Source organism: Pipistrellus kuhlii, unplaced genomic scaffold, assembly GCF_014108245.1.
Source record: "Pipistrellus kuhlii isolate mPipKuh1 unplaced genomic scaffold, mPipKuh1.p scaffold_m20_p_2, whole genome shotgun sequence".
In the NCBI taxonomy this organism is placed as follows: domain Eukaryota; kingdom Metazoa; phylum Chordata; class Mammalia; order Chiroptera; family Vespertilionidae; genus Pipistrellus; species Pipistrellus kuhlii.
Genome location: NW_023425515.1, coordinates 21,823,425 through 21,838,504, shown reverse-complemented (window position 1 = coordinate 21,838,504; position 15,080 = coordinate 21,823,425).

Sequence of the window (15,080 nt, the reverse complement as noted above, 5' to 3'; positions counted from 1 at the left end):
AGGGGGAATAGATGGTGATGGTCAGAGACTTGTTTTGGGGTGGTGAACACACAATACAGTGTGTAAATAATCTTATACAATAAAGAGGTAATATGCAAATTGACCCTTATGCTGTAATGCTGTCACAAGATGGCGGTGCACACAGCCAGGGCTGGGTAGTGGAGTGGGGCTAGTGGCTGCTCCTCGAGGCTTCTGCCAGGCTTTCTGCAGCTCTGAGTGGGTGCCCCAGGGTTGGGACCTGGCGACCACTGCACACAGCCCAGAGGTGGGGCATCGGGATGGCACTCCTGGACTTAGGGCCATCCCAGGGCACACTGGCCACACATGGAAGGACTCCAGGACTTGGTGAGGTCCCATGGCATGCACGGTGAGGGGTCCTGGGTCTCATGCAATTTCACGTGTAGCGTCACTAGTATATTATAGAATTGTGCACCTAAAACCTATATAATTTTGTTAGCCTGCATCACCCCAATAAATTAAATAAAAATAAGAAAGACACTTGTAAAATCATAATATTTTTGGCTCAGTTTATAGCAAAGATTAAATTTGAATCCATAATATGAAAATTCATTTAGACTATACATCTTAGTCTGCCCAAAGTATGCCATGTTAACTGAGGTGGTGGCAGTAATGGCAGCAGTTTCAAAGGGCTCTAAGCCCATTAACTTGTGGTCCTGATAGGAGAGCTAGATATTAACTTTGACATAAGGTACTGCTTTTTGTATGGTCCCCAGTGTCCTTGGGTATTCTGCTATATGGCCACTCACTTCTCCAGTGATGTAAGTTTATATACAATGGTTCTCAATGAGATTTAAAGAAACCATGTTTTAGATTTTGATCCTGAAAGTAAAAAAACATACCTCAAATAGGTGCCTAGGTGAACACTATGCTCTCTTCCAACCATTTGGAAGTCTGAAATATAACTTTCAAAACAATTTTAAGGCTAGACTGTACGGAAACCCAGAAATGTACACATGATCTCCATATTTATAAAAACTTGACATTTAATTTGTCCAAAACTGAGCTCTAGAATCTACCCCTCTATCCATGTTTGTCAGGCCAGAAAATGACTTTTCTATGTATATTGTTTATTAAGCCAAATTCCTGATGTCACAGATGGATGAGGAAATGGGATTATCCTATATAATAAAGAGGTAATATGCAAATTGAACCTTATGTCCTCATATCACAAGTTGGCTGCCCCTATGTCATCACAAGATGGCCACCCCCATATGGTCACAAGATGGCCACTTCCACGTCATCATAAGATGGCCACCCCCACATTGTCACAACATAGCTGGCAGGGGAGGGAATTTGGGAGTGACCAGGCCTGCAGGGGAGGACCGTTTGGGAAACCAGGCCAGCAGGGCAACAGTTAGGTGTCAAACAGGCTGGCAGGGGAGTGGTTAGGGGCAATCTGGTAGCCACGCAGGTGATTGGTTAGGAGCTAGCAGTTCCATATTGTGTCCCCCGAGGGGTCCCAAATTGGAGAGGGTGTAAGCTGGGCTGAGGGACATCCACCACAGTGCACAAATTTTGTGCACCAGGTTTCTAGTAAAAAATAAATACCTGAATCAATCACTAAACTTTGCCAATTTTATCTACAAAATACATCTCTGTTATTTGATCCTTCTCCATTTCCATTGCTCTCTCATTTAAAAATAATAATTCTCATCTGGCTTTTCTGCTAATATGTTTACCTTGTATGCTAACACCAGATGACCCATTCCCAGTCCATTTTCTTATATTGATCCTTTCAAAGTCGAACACAGTCTGTCACTTATATACTTAGATCCTTTCAACTAGTCCTTATTGCTTTTACATTAAGATCCAACTCCTTAACTAGACAAGGAAGAAATAAAAAAGAAAGGAATAGGGAAAGAAAACATTGACAGAAAGGAAGAAAGAAGGTAGGAAGGGTGACCTTACATTAATTTGACTTTAATAACCAAAACAATCCCATTCTGTCCATCTCAATTATGCTCATTGTATTTAAGCCACAATAGTTTTGTCTAATTTATTCCAGGTTTTCAGTTACATTGTTTTCTAGATTTGGAATGCTCTTTATTTTTCTGCTCTTCAATTGGATTACTTTTACATCCTAAGAATATTTAGTTTTCTTACAAAGGAGTACTTGCCTTCTTAAATTATATGCCTTTACATAATGTGAAAATACCATGTATACTTTCCTCTCATAGCACTGATCACGATTATTTTGTCAAGTGCATGATTATTTGCTTAAGTTTGTTTCTCACACTAGCTTATAAACTGTATATGAACAAGGACATTGTATATTTACCATTTTTCCTCCAAGTTTTTATGATGTCTCCCACCTAGCAAACTTTGAATAAATATTACTGTTGTTGTTGTTGTTGTTGTTGTTTTAATTAAAACTACAGTTTAAAATAATTGTTGTAGGTGGCAGGGGAGAGAAGTCCAGGCCCACACTTATTTTTCTCTATATAAGCAAAAAGATAAATAGGTATTTTATGCTGGAATACTTTACCACACAGCAAAAGTTTCTCAAAATATTAGTAGGGAACAATTTAACACACCACTGTCTATACTCTATTAAGCAATGAGTATTCCTGAAATGAAAATTTTAAATACCAAATACTATGCAACATGTTATATTTCAAAAATAGCCCTAATTGGTTTGACTCATTGGAGAGAGCATTGACCTGGGGAGAGAAGGGTCCCAGGTTTGATTCTGGTCAAGGACATATACCTTGGTTGCGGGCACATCCCTAGTAGGGTGTGTGCAGGAGGCAGCTGATCAGTGTTTCCCTCTCATCGATGTTTCTAATTGTCTATCCTTCTCCCTTTCTCTATGTAAAAAATCAATAAAGTATATTTTAAAAAATAAAAATAAATTTTCAACATACAGTATTTTTGTTGATTTCAGAGAATAATAATTTTGTACTAGAGTCTTAATTTATTAATACTAATAAATTAATATTAACAGCATTAATAAGAAATTACCACTGAGATATCTTCTAGAATTCATACACTGGATGGGAGTGTCCCTCACTCCAGCCTGCCCCCTCTCAAAGTCCAGGAGCACTCAGAGGTGGGAGGAGATCCAGCAATCAGGGGGAGGCGATGTCCCCATTATACTTCTGCTGATGCCATTTCCAGCAGCACAAGCCTCAGCCAGACCTAGTTTACCTTAGCCTTAGGCTTGCCCTGGGTGGCTGGGCAGCTAACATCTGAGGCTTGCCCTGCGTGGCTGTGGGCTGAGAGAACTGGGGGACTCCAGAAGCAGTTCCACAGAGCAATCTGGTGGGGTTGAGGGGACTGGGTACCACCATCTTTTGGCTGTGGGAATCAATTAGCTCCTTATTTACTTGGGCACTGCCATTTTTATGAGGGTGTGATGGTCAATTAACATGTTCCCTCTTTATTAGATAGGATTGATATCAGGAAGAGAAAGATAGGAACATCAATAGTGAAAACATCCATCAGCTGCTTCCAGCATGCTCCCTACCAGGAATTGAGCTCACAACTCGGGCAAGCGCCCTGACTGGGAATCAAACAGTGACCTCCTGGTTCAATGGTTGACCCTCAACCACCAAACTACACAAGCTGGGCAGATATTATATTTCATAACTGTTTCTTAAATTGTGGCCCTTGTAGTACCTGAACCAGGATCACCTACAGTATTTGATAAAATATAGATATCTGTGTCCCACCATAAACATATTAAATGGGATTCTCATGGAGAGGGGAGCAAACACATTTTTGAGATGTAGTATCACTGATGCTTGTTATGTTTGCGATGCTTGAGAAAAGAGCAACTGTTAGCAATGGTTGATAATTGACCAATTAGTAAATATCTATGTAGCTAGCACATTATAAATAACTACTAGTTAATGAAAAATTGAATATCCAAACCCTCACCAGTTACTCCACAAAAGAATAAGAATGTCATGAGCTGATGAAAAGGTAGCTACCAAAGCTTCTTTAGAATGTCATCTTGTTGTAAGTGGGAATACTGAGATAGAAACCAGACTATAAAATATTGATGGATTATTGACCAGAGGTGGCAGAGGAAGGCAAAAGCAAATTATCTGAAAGCACACAGGAGCTATCTGACTCCATGCCATGGAAAGAACTTCAATATTAACAGCATTAATAAGAAATTACCACTGAGATATCTTCTCCATATCAGAATTATATTCATTTCTGTTTCATAGAGACAAGAGATAGTTTTATTTTTCCTTTCACAATGATATTTTCTGGAGAGCAATAAAAGTGCACTTTAGCAAGACGGTTCTAAATACAGGCACTTTCTGATTTTGAAAGTTCATAGACACCACTTTGCTTTTACAAAAAACAAACAAAAAAACACAAAAACAAAACACAACAAAACTTAAATTAGTGCCTGATTTTGCTAATTGAAAGAAATGTGAAGAGGATTTTCACTTTTATAAAAAAAAGAAAAGAAAAAGAACAAAGGGGAAAAAGCATTCAGCATTAGTTTTGCAGTGAGCTGTTATAGAGGTAGCAGCATACCTCAAGCAGTGGGAGTGTCCCTCACCTAACTCCTTCCCAGGAAAGGACTCTCAGCTCAAGCGGCCATAGCTTTTTTTTTTTTTTTTTTTTTTTTAATATATATTTTATTGATTTTTTACAGAAGGGAAGGGAGAGGGATAGAGAGTTAGAAACATCAATGAGAGAGAAACATCGATCAGCTGCCTCTTGCACACTCCTGATTGGGGATGTGCCCGCAACCAAGGTACATGCCCTTGACCAGAATTGAACCTGGGACCCTTCAGTCCACAGGCCAATGTTCTATCCACTGAGCCAAACTGGTGAGGGCAGCTGTCATAGCTTTGAATTATGTCTGTGAACATCTGTGCTTTATCTCAATGTACTTTGTGCATCTGTTCTTAAGATGTGTCCCAAGGTGTCCAAAAAGCCTAAGAGTCCTTGACAGGGTATTACGTTTAGTAAAATTGAATGTAATTAAGCATATTTGATGTGATTCAGTAGTTGTTTTGGGGTATGGGAATAATAATTTTTTTTCATAGGTTAATACTAATTACCTTTTCTCTTTAAGTCATTCTAGCTTAGGAAAGGCTCCATAGGCATATTCTTCTTTTTGGATTTCTGAGGAAACCCGTATAAATCTTGTGATCATCAAAGGTGATGTTACTGGGAGATACCACAGCCTCAATTTATGAAATAGTCCAATTGTTGAGCTGTTTTGGAGTGCCTAATATTGCTATAACTACATATGATGTCAGATGGTAGCTAGATTTATTGGGATGATCATTAAGTAAGTTATATAATGCCCAATTGCTGAAACTAACATAATGCCAATTATTATTTTTTTTAAATTAAAATATTTAAAAAATGGAAATGCCCAAATACATAGAATGCTTCTTTAATATTTATGCCTCATTCCCTCCTTCTCTTGCTAGACAAATGTGACAATCTTTTGTTAGCCTAATATCACATACAAAAGAAGCATTCTTTGGATCAGGCATGTGTTTAAGGAAGGGGTGAGTACCACCTAGCAGACATGTCTTTCACTGTGATGGTTATACTCCATGTAAACTCCATAATTCTTCATAAAATGATCTAATGTGCTCCAACTGCAAAAATGTTGGGGCTTTTCCTAAATTACAAATATGTGCTGATTATATCCAATCATATCTCTTATTATTTTAGAATAAAGAATGCTAACTCCCATCTCTTTGATAATATTCTTTGCCTTTTTTGGATTGTTTCAATGCAAAACTCATGTTCAGCTCTTTCCTATCATGCTCTTTTTCATCTGATTAAATACAAAATCTACCAAAGTTGAGTTTCCTGAGATAGATACTTCTCTTCTCCAGCACTTGAGTGGGTGTCAGTTTTAACATTACAGATAGAATGGTATTGCCTAGAGGCAAACATTACAGTGTTTCTAAAATATTATCATTTTTATGAAATATATTATTTTAGAATCAACAGTAAAAACATCATGGAAAAGAAGTCTATGAAGAGGATCACATCCAAGAGTGGAGTCAGCTGCACAAGACAAAAGGGAAAATCATTTTTATGAGATTTGTGTATAGAGGGGAGCCAGAGGAGAGTAACATAATCACAATATTTAGCAAGAACTAATTTGGGAACTCCTTTTCAGACAACTGATTTGGAGAGGGACTGGGGAAGGGAATTTTTACACTTAAGAAAAAGTTAATCAAGGTCTGTATTACTATGTGTAATGACAGAAAATAACAATAGGCCAGACTTTAATTAGGGAAGAGAGTGTACAGTACAAGTGGCATGCACATATTCAAGTAATGTAACTTCATTGCCCTGGCTCTATGTCAGTCACTCTATGATTCTGTATCCATTGTATCCATGCTGTGTTGGGGGATTAGAGAACTCTTGATAGATACCTTTTAATATAACTAAGGGATACCAAAAAAAGGTATCCCTTTTTCTGGTATCCCTACATTTTCTTAAAAGGAAATGTAGAAGGATACTCTCTAAGCACTAGGAGAAGGAAATAGAAGCCAAACACACTTATGAAGTTATTCTGAATAAATTTTGATTGTATTCATATAGATATAAAACTGCTCAACTACTCTAGGCAAATGTTATGCCCTATTTATTTTCTGTACCCACAGTAGACAATAAAATTCATTGTTACTCTGACTTTCCCCAATTTCCTGCCACTTCATGTTATCTTTGTCATTTTTTTCCTATCTATTCCCATTATGTAGATATTTTGTTTACCAATAAATCGAGCCTATAAAACCTCCTCAGAATATGGTAGTTGCTTTATAGAGGGGATTGGCTAGATGAACATTTTTTAGCAATGACTTTCACATCAAAATTATATCTTCCAAAATATACAGTATATCTTGTGTCTTGTTTTCATAGAAAATATTTGCTAACACTTAAACCAATCATAAAAAAAATATTAGGGACCACTTTGTAAAACATATGATCATTTTACCACAATGTTATACACCTGAAACTAATAAATAAATATAATATTGAATGTAAACTGTAAATAAAGAATTAAAACACTTAAAAAGTTATTCTAAATTACATCTGGATCACAAGATCTATGAGAAAGCAAAATCAAAGAAAATAAATAATATTAATGCCACAGGAAAAAATTCAGTAAATAAAATCATAATTCAAAAATAAAACATTTTCTATGTGAAAGTTTAAATTCCAGAGTATATAATAAGATGGACAGTGGAGTACTTTAATTTGACTCATACTTTAATTTGATTTTCATTAATGTTTTACTATATTGATAAATATAGCTAATTACATATTTGAAATATTTTTGATATTTATATCATAGTTAAATGCAAGTTAAATATCAGAATACTCTAAAAGAGATTTATTAAGTTGACATATTTAACGGAATAAAGTAGTATCAATGCATAAAGAAGCTGACTTAGTAATCAAAAAGGTGTTTAGAATGTATGAGATGATAGTGATGAATATAAATTCTTGTTAAGGATATGTATAAAAATGATGCTAATGAAACAATATGAGCAAAATTAAGAAGCTATGCAATTATTGGTATTGGCCAATAATTTGGTAGGAAAATGTACAGAATATATAAAAATTTTAAATTCTGCCCAGCCGGTGTTGCTCAGTGGTTGAGAATTGACCCATAAACTAGAAGGTCACAGTTCAATTCCCAGTCTGTGCACATGCCAGGTTTCAGGCTCCCTCCCCAGTAGGGGGCATGCAGGAGGCAGCTGATCAATGATTTTCTCTCATCACTGATGTCTCTCTCTCTCTCTCCCTCTTCCTACCTCTCTGAAATCAATAAAAAAGTATTTTTTTAAATTTAAATTTATTGTACCTTATTTTGAATAACCACAATTTAGAATCTAGTTTTGATACAGAAAATAATTACACATTTTGTAACATTTAATACCTCATACCTCAACACAGGTTAAGTTCAAAGTGTAATTAGGTCACCGAGAAAAGCCCTTGGCAAGGCTTGGCAGAAGAGGGAAGGCCTAAGATGATGCCTGAGTAGTGATTAGACTTTTGCTTCAGGATGTATTTGGTGGAAGCAGGAGGGAATATTCAGATAAAGTAACTGGCAAGAGATAGAGAGATTAGTGAAAAGTGACAAATTTAGATAAATGCTTTTAGATACATTTCACACAGGAGCATAATATGTTTCTGAGATTATGATGGAAATGAACGGTTCGAGGGAAACACTGAAAGCTAAATCTATAGAGGTTAGGAAGAAAAAAAGGTCACTGAAATATTTTAGAACAGTTCAAGATAGCAGTTTGTTCTGATAGCAATTGGAAGACCATTAAATACCTTTCAAAAATATAGTAATCATATTTAAGTGATTTTTTAAAAAGATGTGGGTGTATTATCAATGAATTTGTAGAAAAACTATACTTGAAGGAAAATTACCAGTTATGAGACTCCCACCATAAATCAAGAGAGAAATAACATCCTACAGAGCAAAGAAAATGGCAGTGAGATGGGGAAAATGACAAGATACAGACTTGAAAAATATTACAGAAGAAAAATCAATAGGACCTAATGGTTGATTTAACTCAGGTGCAGTTAGTGGTGATAGTGACAACTGGAAAAAAAAAAAGAAAAAAGAAAAATCAGAAATATCCACATTGGTGAAACAATTCAACAAGTCAAAGAGGAGATTAAAAAAACAAAATAAACATTTGAACTTAATTGGAACTGCTTCTTGGGCTACCAATAGGAGAGTTCCCCTAGGCAGTTAATTAGATATGTTTGGAATCTGAGTGTGATCAGGGTTATAAATGTAGATTGGGAAGATATCGACACATAAATGGCTGTTTAACATATTGGAAATGATGAGCGTGCCTTGGAAAATGAATAAGTGGTCAACAAAAATCTGCTTGAGAAAGAACCACAGGGACACCAGCCTCGGTGGGACTGAGGAAGCAAGTTGGAAAGGAGGCTGGAGAGAGGGCCAGGGAGACAGCAAACTCCAGAGGGTGCATGTCACAAAAGACACAAGTGAGAGTGAGTGGTAAACAATGAAAGTTATTAGAGGTCACCTAATAGAATAAAAATAATTAACAACTGACTAGGGAAGTCAGAGGCTCTGAGTTAGTCTAGTGTTGGTGAGAAGAGAATTTACATTGACATGTAAAGCTGAGGGCATGGAGAACTAGAAGGGGTCAGCATAACCGTCTCTCTCAAGTTACTACTACATGACCTGCTATTAATTGTACAAATGAAATTATTCATGTGACTTTTCTTGCTTGGGGTAGCCAATCCACATCTTGTTTGCTTTATTCAGATGTCTTGAGAGAATCAGATAAATCCCATATCTTCATTAACCTTTCCCCAACTCCTCTGCTAATGCTACTATTTCTTTTTGAATGGCTATAAAATTTTACCTCTTAATTTAAATGCAAGTATCAGTTTGTCTTTGTAATTTTAAATAGCAGATAATGACTCTGTTTATTAAAAAAAAAATGAACTTATTGAAAGAATATAATTGAGAAAACTGGTATATCAGAACTAGTGGCCCATTGCATGAAATTCATGCATGAAGGGGTGTCCCTCAGCCTGGCCTGAACCCCCTCAAATCTGGGATCCCTCAGGAATCCTTCTCATAATCTGGGACACCTGGCTCCTAACTGCTCACCCCGCCTGTCTGCCTGATTGCCCCTAACCACATTTCCAGACTGCCTGTTCACCCCCAACTGCCCCCCATGCCAGCCTGATTGCTACCAACTGCCCTTCCCTCCTGGCCTGATCACTCTTAATTGCCTCTGCCTTGGCCCTGCCACCATGGCTTTGTCCAGAAGGATGTCGGGAAGGTCTCCCAGTAAGTCTCCCAGTCTAATGAACATGTTACACTTTTTTTTTTTTTAGTATAAATCAGATAAAAGGATTTTTTTTAAAGTGGCCAAAATCCATCCTAGAAAGATAACTCAAATTGCCCAACACTAGTGGCCACACCTGTATCATCAGTTTCTCTGTTCCTGGACCCTCTTGCAGGTGACAACACTCCTGTTGTCCTTAGAAACACCACCCCTTCTACCAAAAAATTATTCTTTACTCTCCCTCCTCTGTTGAGGCATAGCTCCAAATTCAAACCGTGACATCCCTTCCATCCCCACCTTCCTATTGGTCCAGCTTAACTCCCATGATGAGATCCTAAGTTCCAGGAGGCTGAGAAACTGACATGGTGTTTTCAGCTTTTCTATCAGAGGGCATGATCTGCCTCACACTGAGACACAATTTGTATCCAAATTGTGGAAAATTCCCCGAAAGAAGGACGGGTGACAAAGATATTTATACAATATTTCATTTATTTTTCCCCTCAGCAATTTGTTACCCACTGAAGTAGATTATAAACTCTTTCAGCATATTAACCCTATTTTATGTTTCTTATCTCCCATTTGAGCTAGCATAATTCTCAGGATATGAGCACTTGATAGATTCTTACAGTGGTTGATCAGATTAACCTCACCTTTTCACTCCTTCATAATTTCATAGTGTTTGTCAGGTAGTTTTTCAGTTCTTCCCATTAAGGAACAGAGTATATTTCTTTGTCATGCAGCTTATTTAGCCAGTGGAATCTGGCTAAAACAATTGTGCACCAGCTTTATGCCAGGCTTTAAGAGGCCTTGTCCATTTCCACCTGAGCTCCAGCCATTGCTGAGAACAGAATGCTTGGACTAAAATATGGGTTGCAGGTTAGCAAGAGAACTATAAAAACCAGCTACAGCAGATGAGCCCCACCCCTGACACCTGATCCAAAAGAGAGCCAAGCCATTACTTAAACTGTTATGTGCTAATGTTTTGGTGGAGTTTGCTATGCAGAGGTAACTAACTGATACTCATATGTGGGAGACATGTTTTCCACATTAAAATAAAGGCCACATAAAAATGGCAATATTTGGAGGGGTTAGGTTTCACACTGAAATAAAAAAAAAGAATATATCCCTTTGCATATATCATCTTTCCAAGTCTTTAAAAAATATGTATTTTATTGATTTTTTTACAGAGAGAAAGGGTGAGGGATAGATAGTTAGAAATATCAATGAGAGAGAAACATCAATCAGCTGCCTCCTGCACACCCCTTACTAGGGATGTGCCCACCACCAAGTTACATGCCCTTGATCGGAATCGAACCCGGGACCCTTCAGTTCTCAGGCGGACGCTCCGTCCTCTGAGCAAAACAGGCTACAGCTTCCAAGCCTTTTTAAAATATATATTTTTTGCACTTACTGGAGTAAATTGGTTAATAAATTAGGTATGATTCAGGGGTACAATTCTACAATACATCATCTGTGCATTGTATTGTATGTTCACCACTCCCCAAGTCACGTCTCCTTCCTCCATGCAACTTTTTAATGGCTTTTCATCTATATTGATGATCTTGTTTAGATTCCATTGTATGTAGAAAATTAAAAAAGAAAGTTTGCCTCCTCGTCGCAAGCCTGACAAACTCAATATTCCTGTCACATACTCAGTTGTGAAGGTCTCAGCTCAAGGTTATCATCCAGTGGGTCAAGTGAAAGGGAAAATCAAAACAAAATAGTACCGTGTTTGAACTTCTAGCCTCTGAAGTCCAGACAAAGAATGCTGAAATAAATTGTGAGAACCTTTTGTTCACTGTCGCATAAATTAAAGCAAATATTTCGTGGAGCACTTTGGGACACCTGCGACCTATTGTATTATATTATACAAAGTGACTGAGACCAATTTTTACAAGAAAATCAGAGGTTTACATTGAAATCATATTCATTCTCTTTTTCCTAAAAACCCGTATGAGATACACTGATAGGAGATCAGGCACATAGTAATTGTCAGCAAATAATCACTGTGTATTTGTTAATTTAATAGCAAAGATAAAGGAGAGAGAAGTCACATCAACTTAAAGTGTGCTATAAGAATTACATGAAAGAAAAAATTAGTAATGGGGAAAATATAGATGTCAAGGATAAAATTGAGTCGTGCCACCATGATGTATGTTCAGTTTATTGTACAGAGATGATACATTTTAAACTCTACATGATATATAATTGGAGCTGGAACAGTTATGTAATTAAGATGGCTCCCAGCCTTCCATTATAATCCCCACCCACTAGAGAGATGACAGATGGGTAATTTTAAGCTTTTAGCTGCAGAGAGAAAATGAGCTTATTGCTTCATCTGTCAGGTAAGCCACTTTGCAGTCATCTTCAACTTCATGAAAGCTTTCCCATCTTAGGCAAAATAGATTTCAATATGGAAAATAGGTTGTTTGGGGATATTTATGCTTCACCTCTCTCACTGCTTCAGCTGTCCTATGTCAAATCTGTACTCAGAACTCTTCTACAAAGTCAATAATAAATTTGGCAGTATTTCCTGCAACCATTAGAAACAAGATAATTGGATCTGGAACTTCAATCAACTCTCCATATCTAAACATTTGCTTTTCTTCTAAGCTGACCCTCAACGAAGTACAAATTAATGTTTTCACCCTCCCTCTCCTTTCATGAACTGGCAGTAAGTTTTCCCTGATCTAATATTATATCTTATATTGGTTACCAGTTAATTATCTTACAAGTTTAAGACTAGCACATTAGCTACTGACTACATTTACAATCTTGTGGTCCTATTTTTCAGAGGATGCCAATTTTACTCAAATTAAACATAAAGCATAATTATCTGTAAGAGACCACATCTTATTTTTAATATAATCCACACTGAAAAGCACTGAGAAAATGATGTGATTTTAGATGCTTTTTAAATGTTGAGCCCTCGCTGCTCTGGCTCAGTGGATAGAACATCTGCCTGAGGACTGAAGGATCCCAGGTTCCAGTCTCGTTAAGGGCGCATGCTTGGTTTGCAGGCTGAATCCCCAGTAGGGGTGTGCAGGAGGCAGCCAATGAATGATTTTCTCTCATCATTGATGTTTCTTTCTCTTTCTCCCTCTCATTTCTTCTCTGAAATCAGTAAAAGTAGATTTTAAAATATGAAAACATTGGGCAGTGTCATATGAATATGAAAATAAATAAGTTATACAACTATATTTAGGTGGACTGAGGAGACAGATTCTCCTAAAACTATCACATGTCAATAAATACCCTTATTCAGTTAGCAAATCAAATAAATCACATGAAAAGATCCTGATAATGTGTTTGTTTCTTTAAAAGGAATTAAATATGGACTATGCTTAGTATATCAGTTGTATTTATAGTAGTCTAGTTGGGTGTGAGAATCTTGGCAAGAACAATGTTACCCATCTAAATATGAGCAGGCAGTATGTAAACTTTGTCAGCAAATAGTACTTATGAGAAGTTTTCAGATGTGTTTACTCTTTATTTATTTTATTTTTTAAAGTATATTTTGTTGATTTTTAACAGAGGAAGGAAGAGGGACAGAGAGCCAGAAACATTGATGAGAGAGAAGCATTGACCAGCTGCATCCTGCACAGTGCCTACCAGGTTTGTGCCTGCAACCAAGGCACATGCCCTTGACCACAATCATACCCGGGACCTTCCAGTCCGCAACCGACACTCTATCTACTGAGTGAGCCAAACTGATTCTGGCAGATGTGTTTACTCTTTAATATAAAAATTTTAAATTTACTAAATAATATTAAAATTATCTATAGTTTACTTCTTAAGATATAAGTATAGCATGAGATACCAAGGAATCCCCAAGTTTATTTTCAGATAGAAGCTATATTAGGCTTATTAAGATAATTATGAAAGTAGGAAGAAACTGATTAAGCTATGAGTTATACAATAAACTTTTAAATCCTGACTGCCAAAAATAATAAAAACTATTTCTCAATTCTATAAATCAAGTAATTTTCTATTTCTACATATATTAGCTTTTCATTTGATTAAACACAATTGCTTGCATGTGAGAGTGAGTGTGTGTGTATCTAGAATTTCACCCAATAAACACTGCATCTCTAGCATTTATATCTTAAAATATATATTTTTTTCCTTCAGCTAAAACAACACATTTCCATTTAATTAAAGTCAAACATCGTTTGAGTTCACATTAGAGTTGTGATAATTTATAAATAAGTAGATGGATTTGCTCGCATCTAACACTACAGAGTGACTTTACTTTTCTCAAAAATGCCTAAAATTACAAGAACCTCATTCAGATATTTAAAGGTAAACATTTTTAAAAGTTTTTAAAAATACATTTTATTGATTTTAAAAAATATATATATTTTATTGATTTTTTACAGAGAGGAGGAGAGAGGGAGAGAGAGCTAGAAACGTCGATGAGAGAGAAACATCGACCAGCTGCCTCTTGCACACCCCCTACTGGGGATGTGCCCGCAACCAATGTACATGCCTTTGACTGGAATCGAACCTGGGACCTTTCAATCCACAGACCGACGCTCTACCACTGAACCAAACTAGTTTCGGCAATTATATTGATATTTTACAGAGAGGAAGGGTGAGAGATAGAGAGTTAGAAACATCAATGAGAGAGAGTCATCAATCAGCTGCCTCTTGCACATCCCCTACTGGAGATGTGCCTGCAACCAAGGTACATGCCCTTGACCTGAATCGAACCCGGGACCCTTAAGTCTGCAGACTGACACTCTATCCACTGAGCCAAACCTGTTTCGGCAACATTTTGATTTAAAAAAAGATTAAAAATTCAATGGACCAATAATCTTGTTTCACCTTTGTAATGTCATTTAAATAGGATATAATCTGAGTTTTATAGTTTTAACTGCCATTATAGGACCTTCAACTTAAAAACAATATAGGCCTACGTGAAAACAAAGCTAGAGATTTTACATTATTTAATAAGTAGAGACCAGGTGCACAACATTCATGTCACAACATAAGAGGGACAAGGGGTCCTTCAACCCAGCTTATGCCCTTTAGCAGTCTGGAGTCCCTTTAGGAATGTCAACCATCAGCTGAGCTTGTGGCTGCATGGCTGTCCCCCTTTGAAGTAAGCTGATCACCAGGAGGCAGCTCCTGCATTGAGTGACTTCTCCCTGGTGGCCAGTGTGCACAATAGACCTTTGGTTGATTTGCATATTGCCCTTTTATTATGTAGGATTAGAGGACCAGTGCATGAAATTCCTGCACATTGGGAGAGGTGCATCCCTCAGC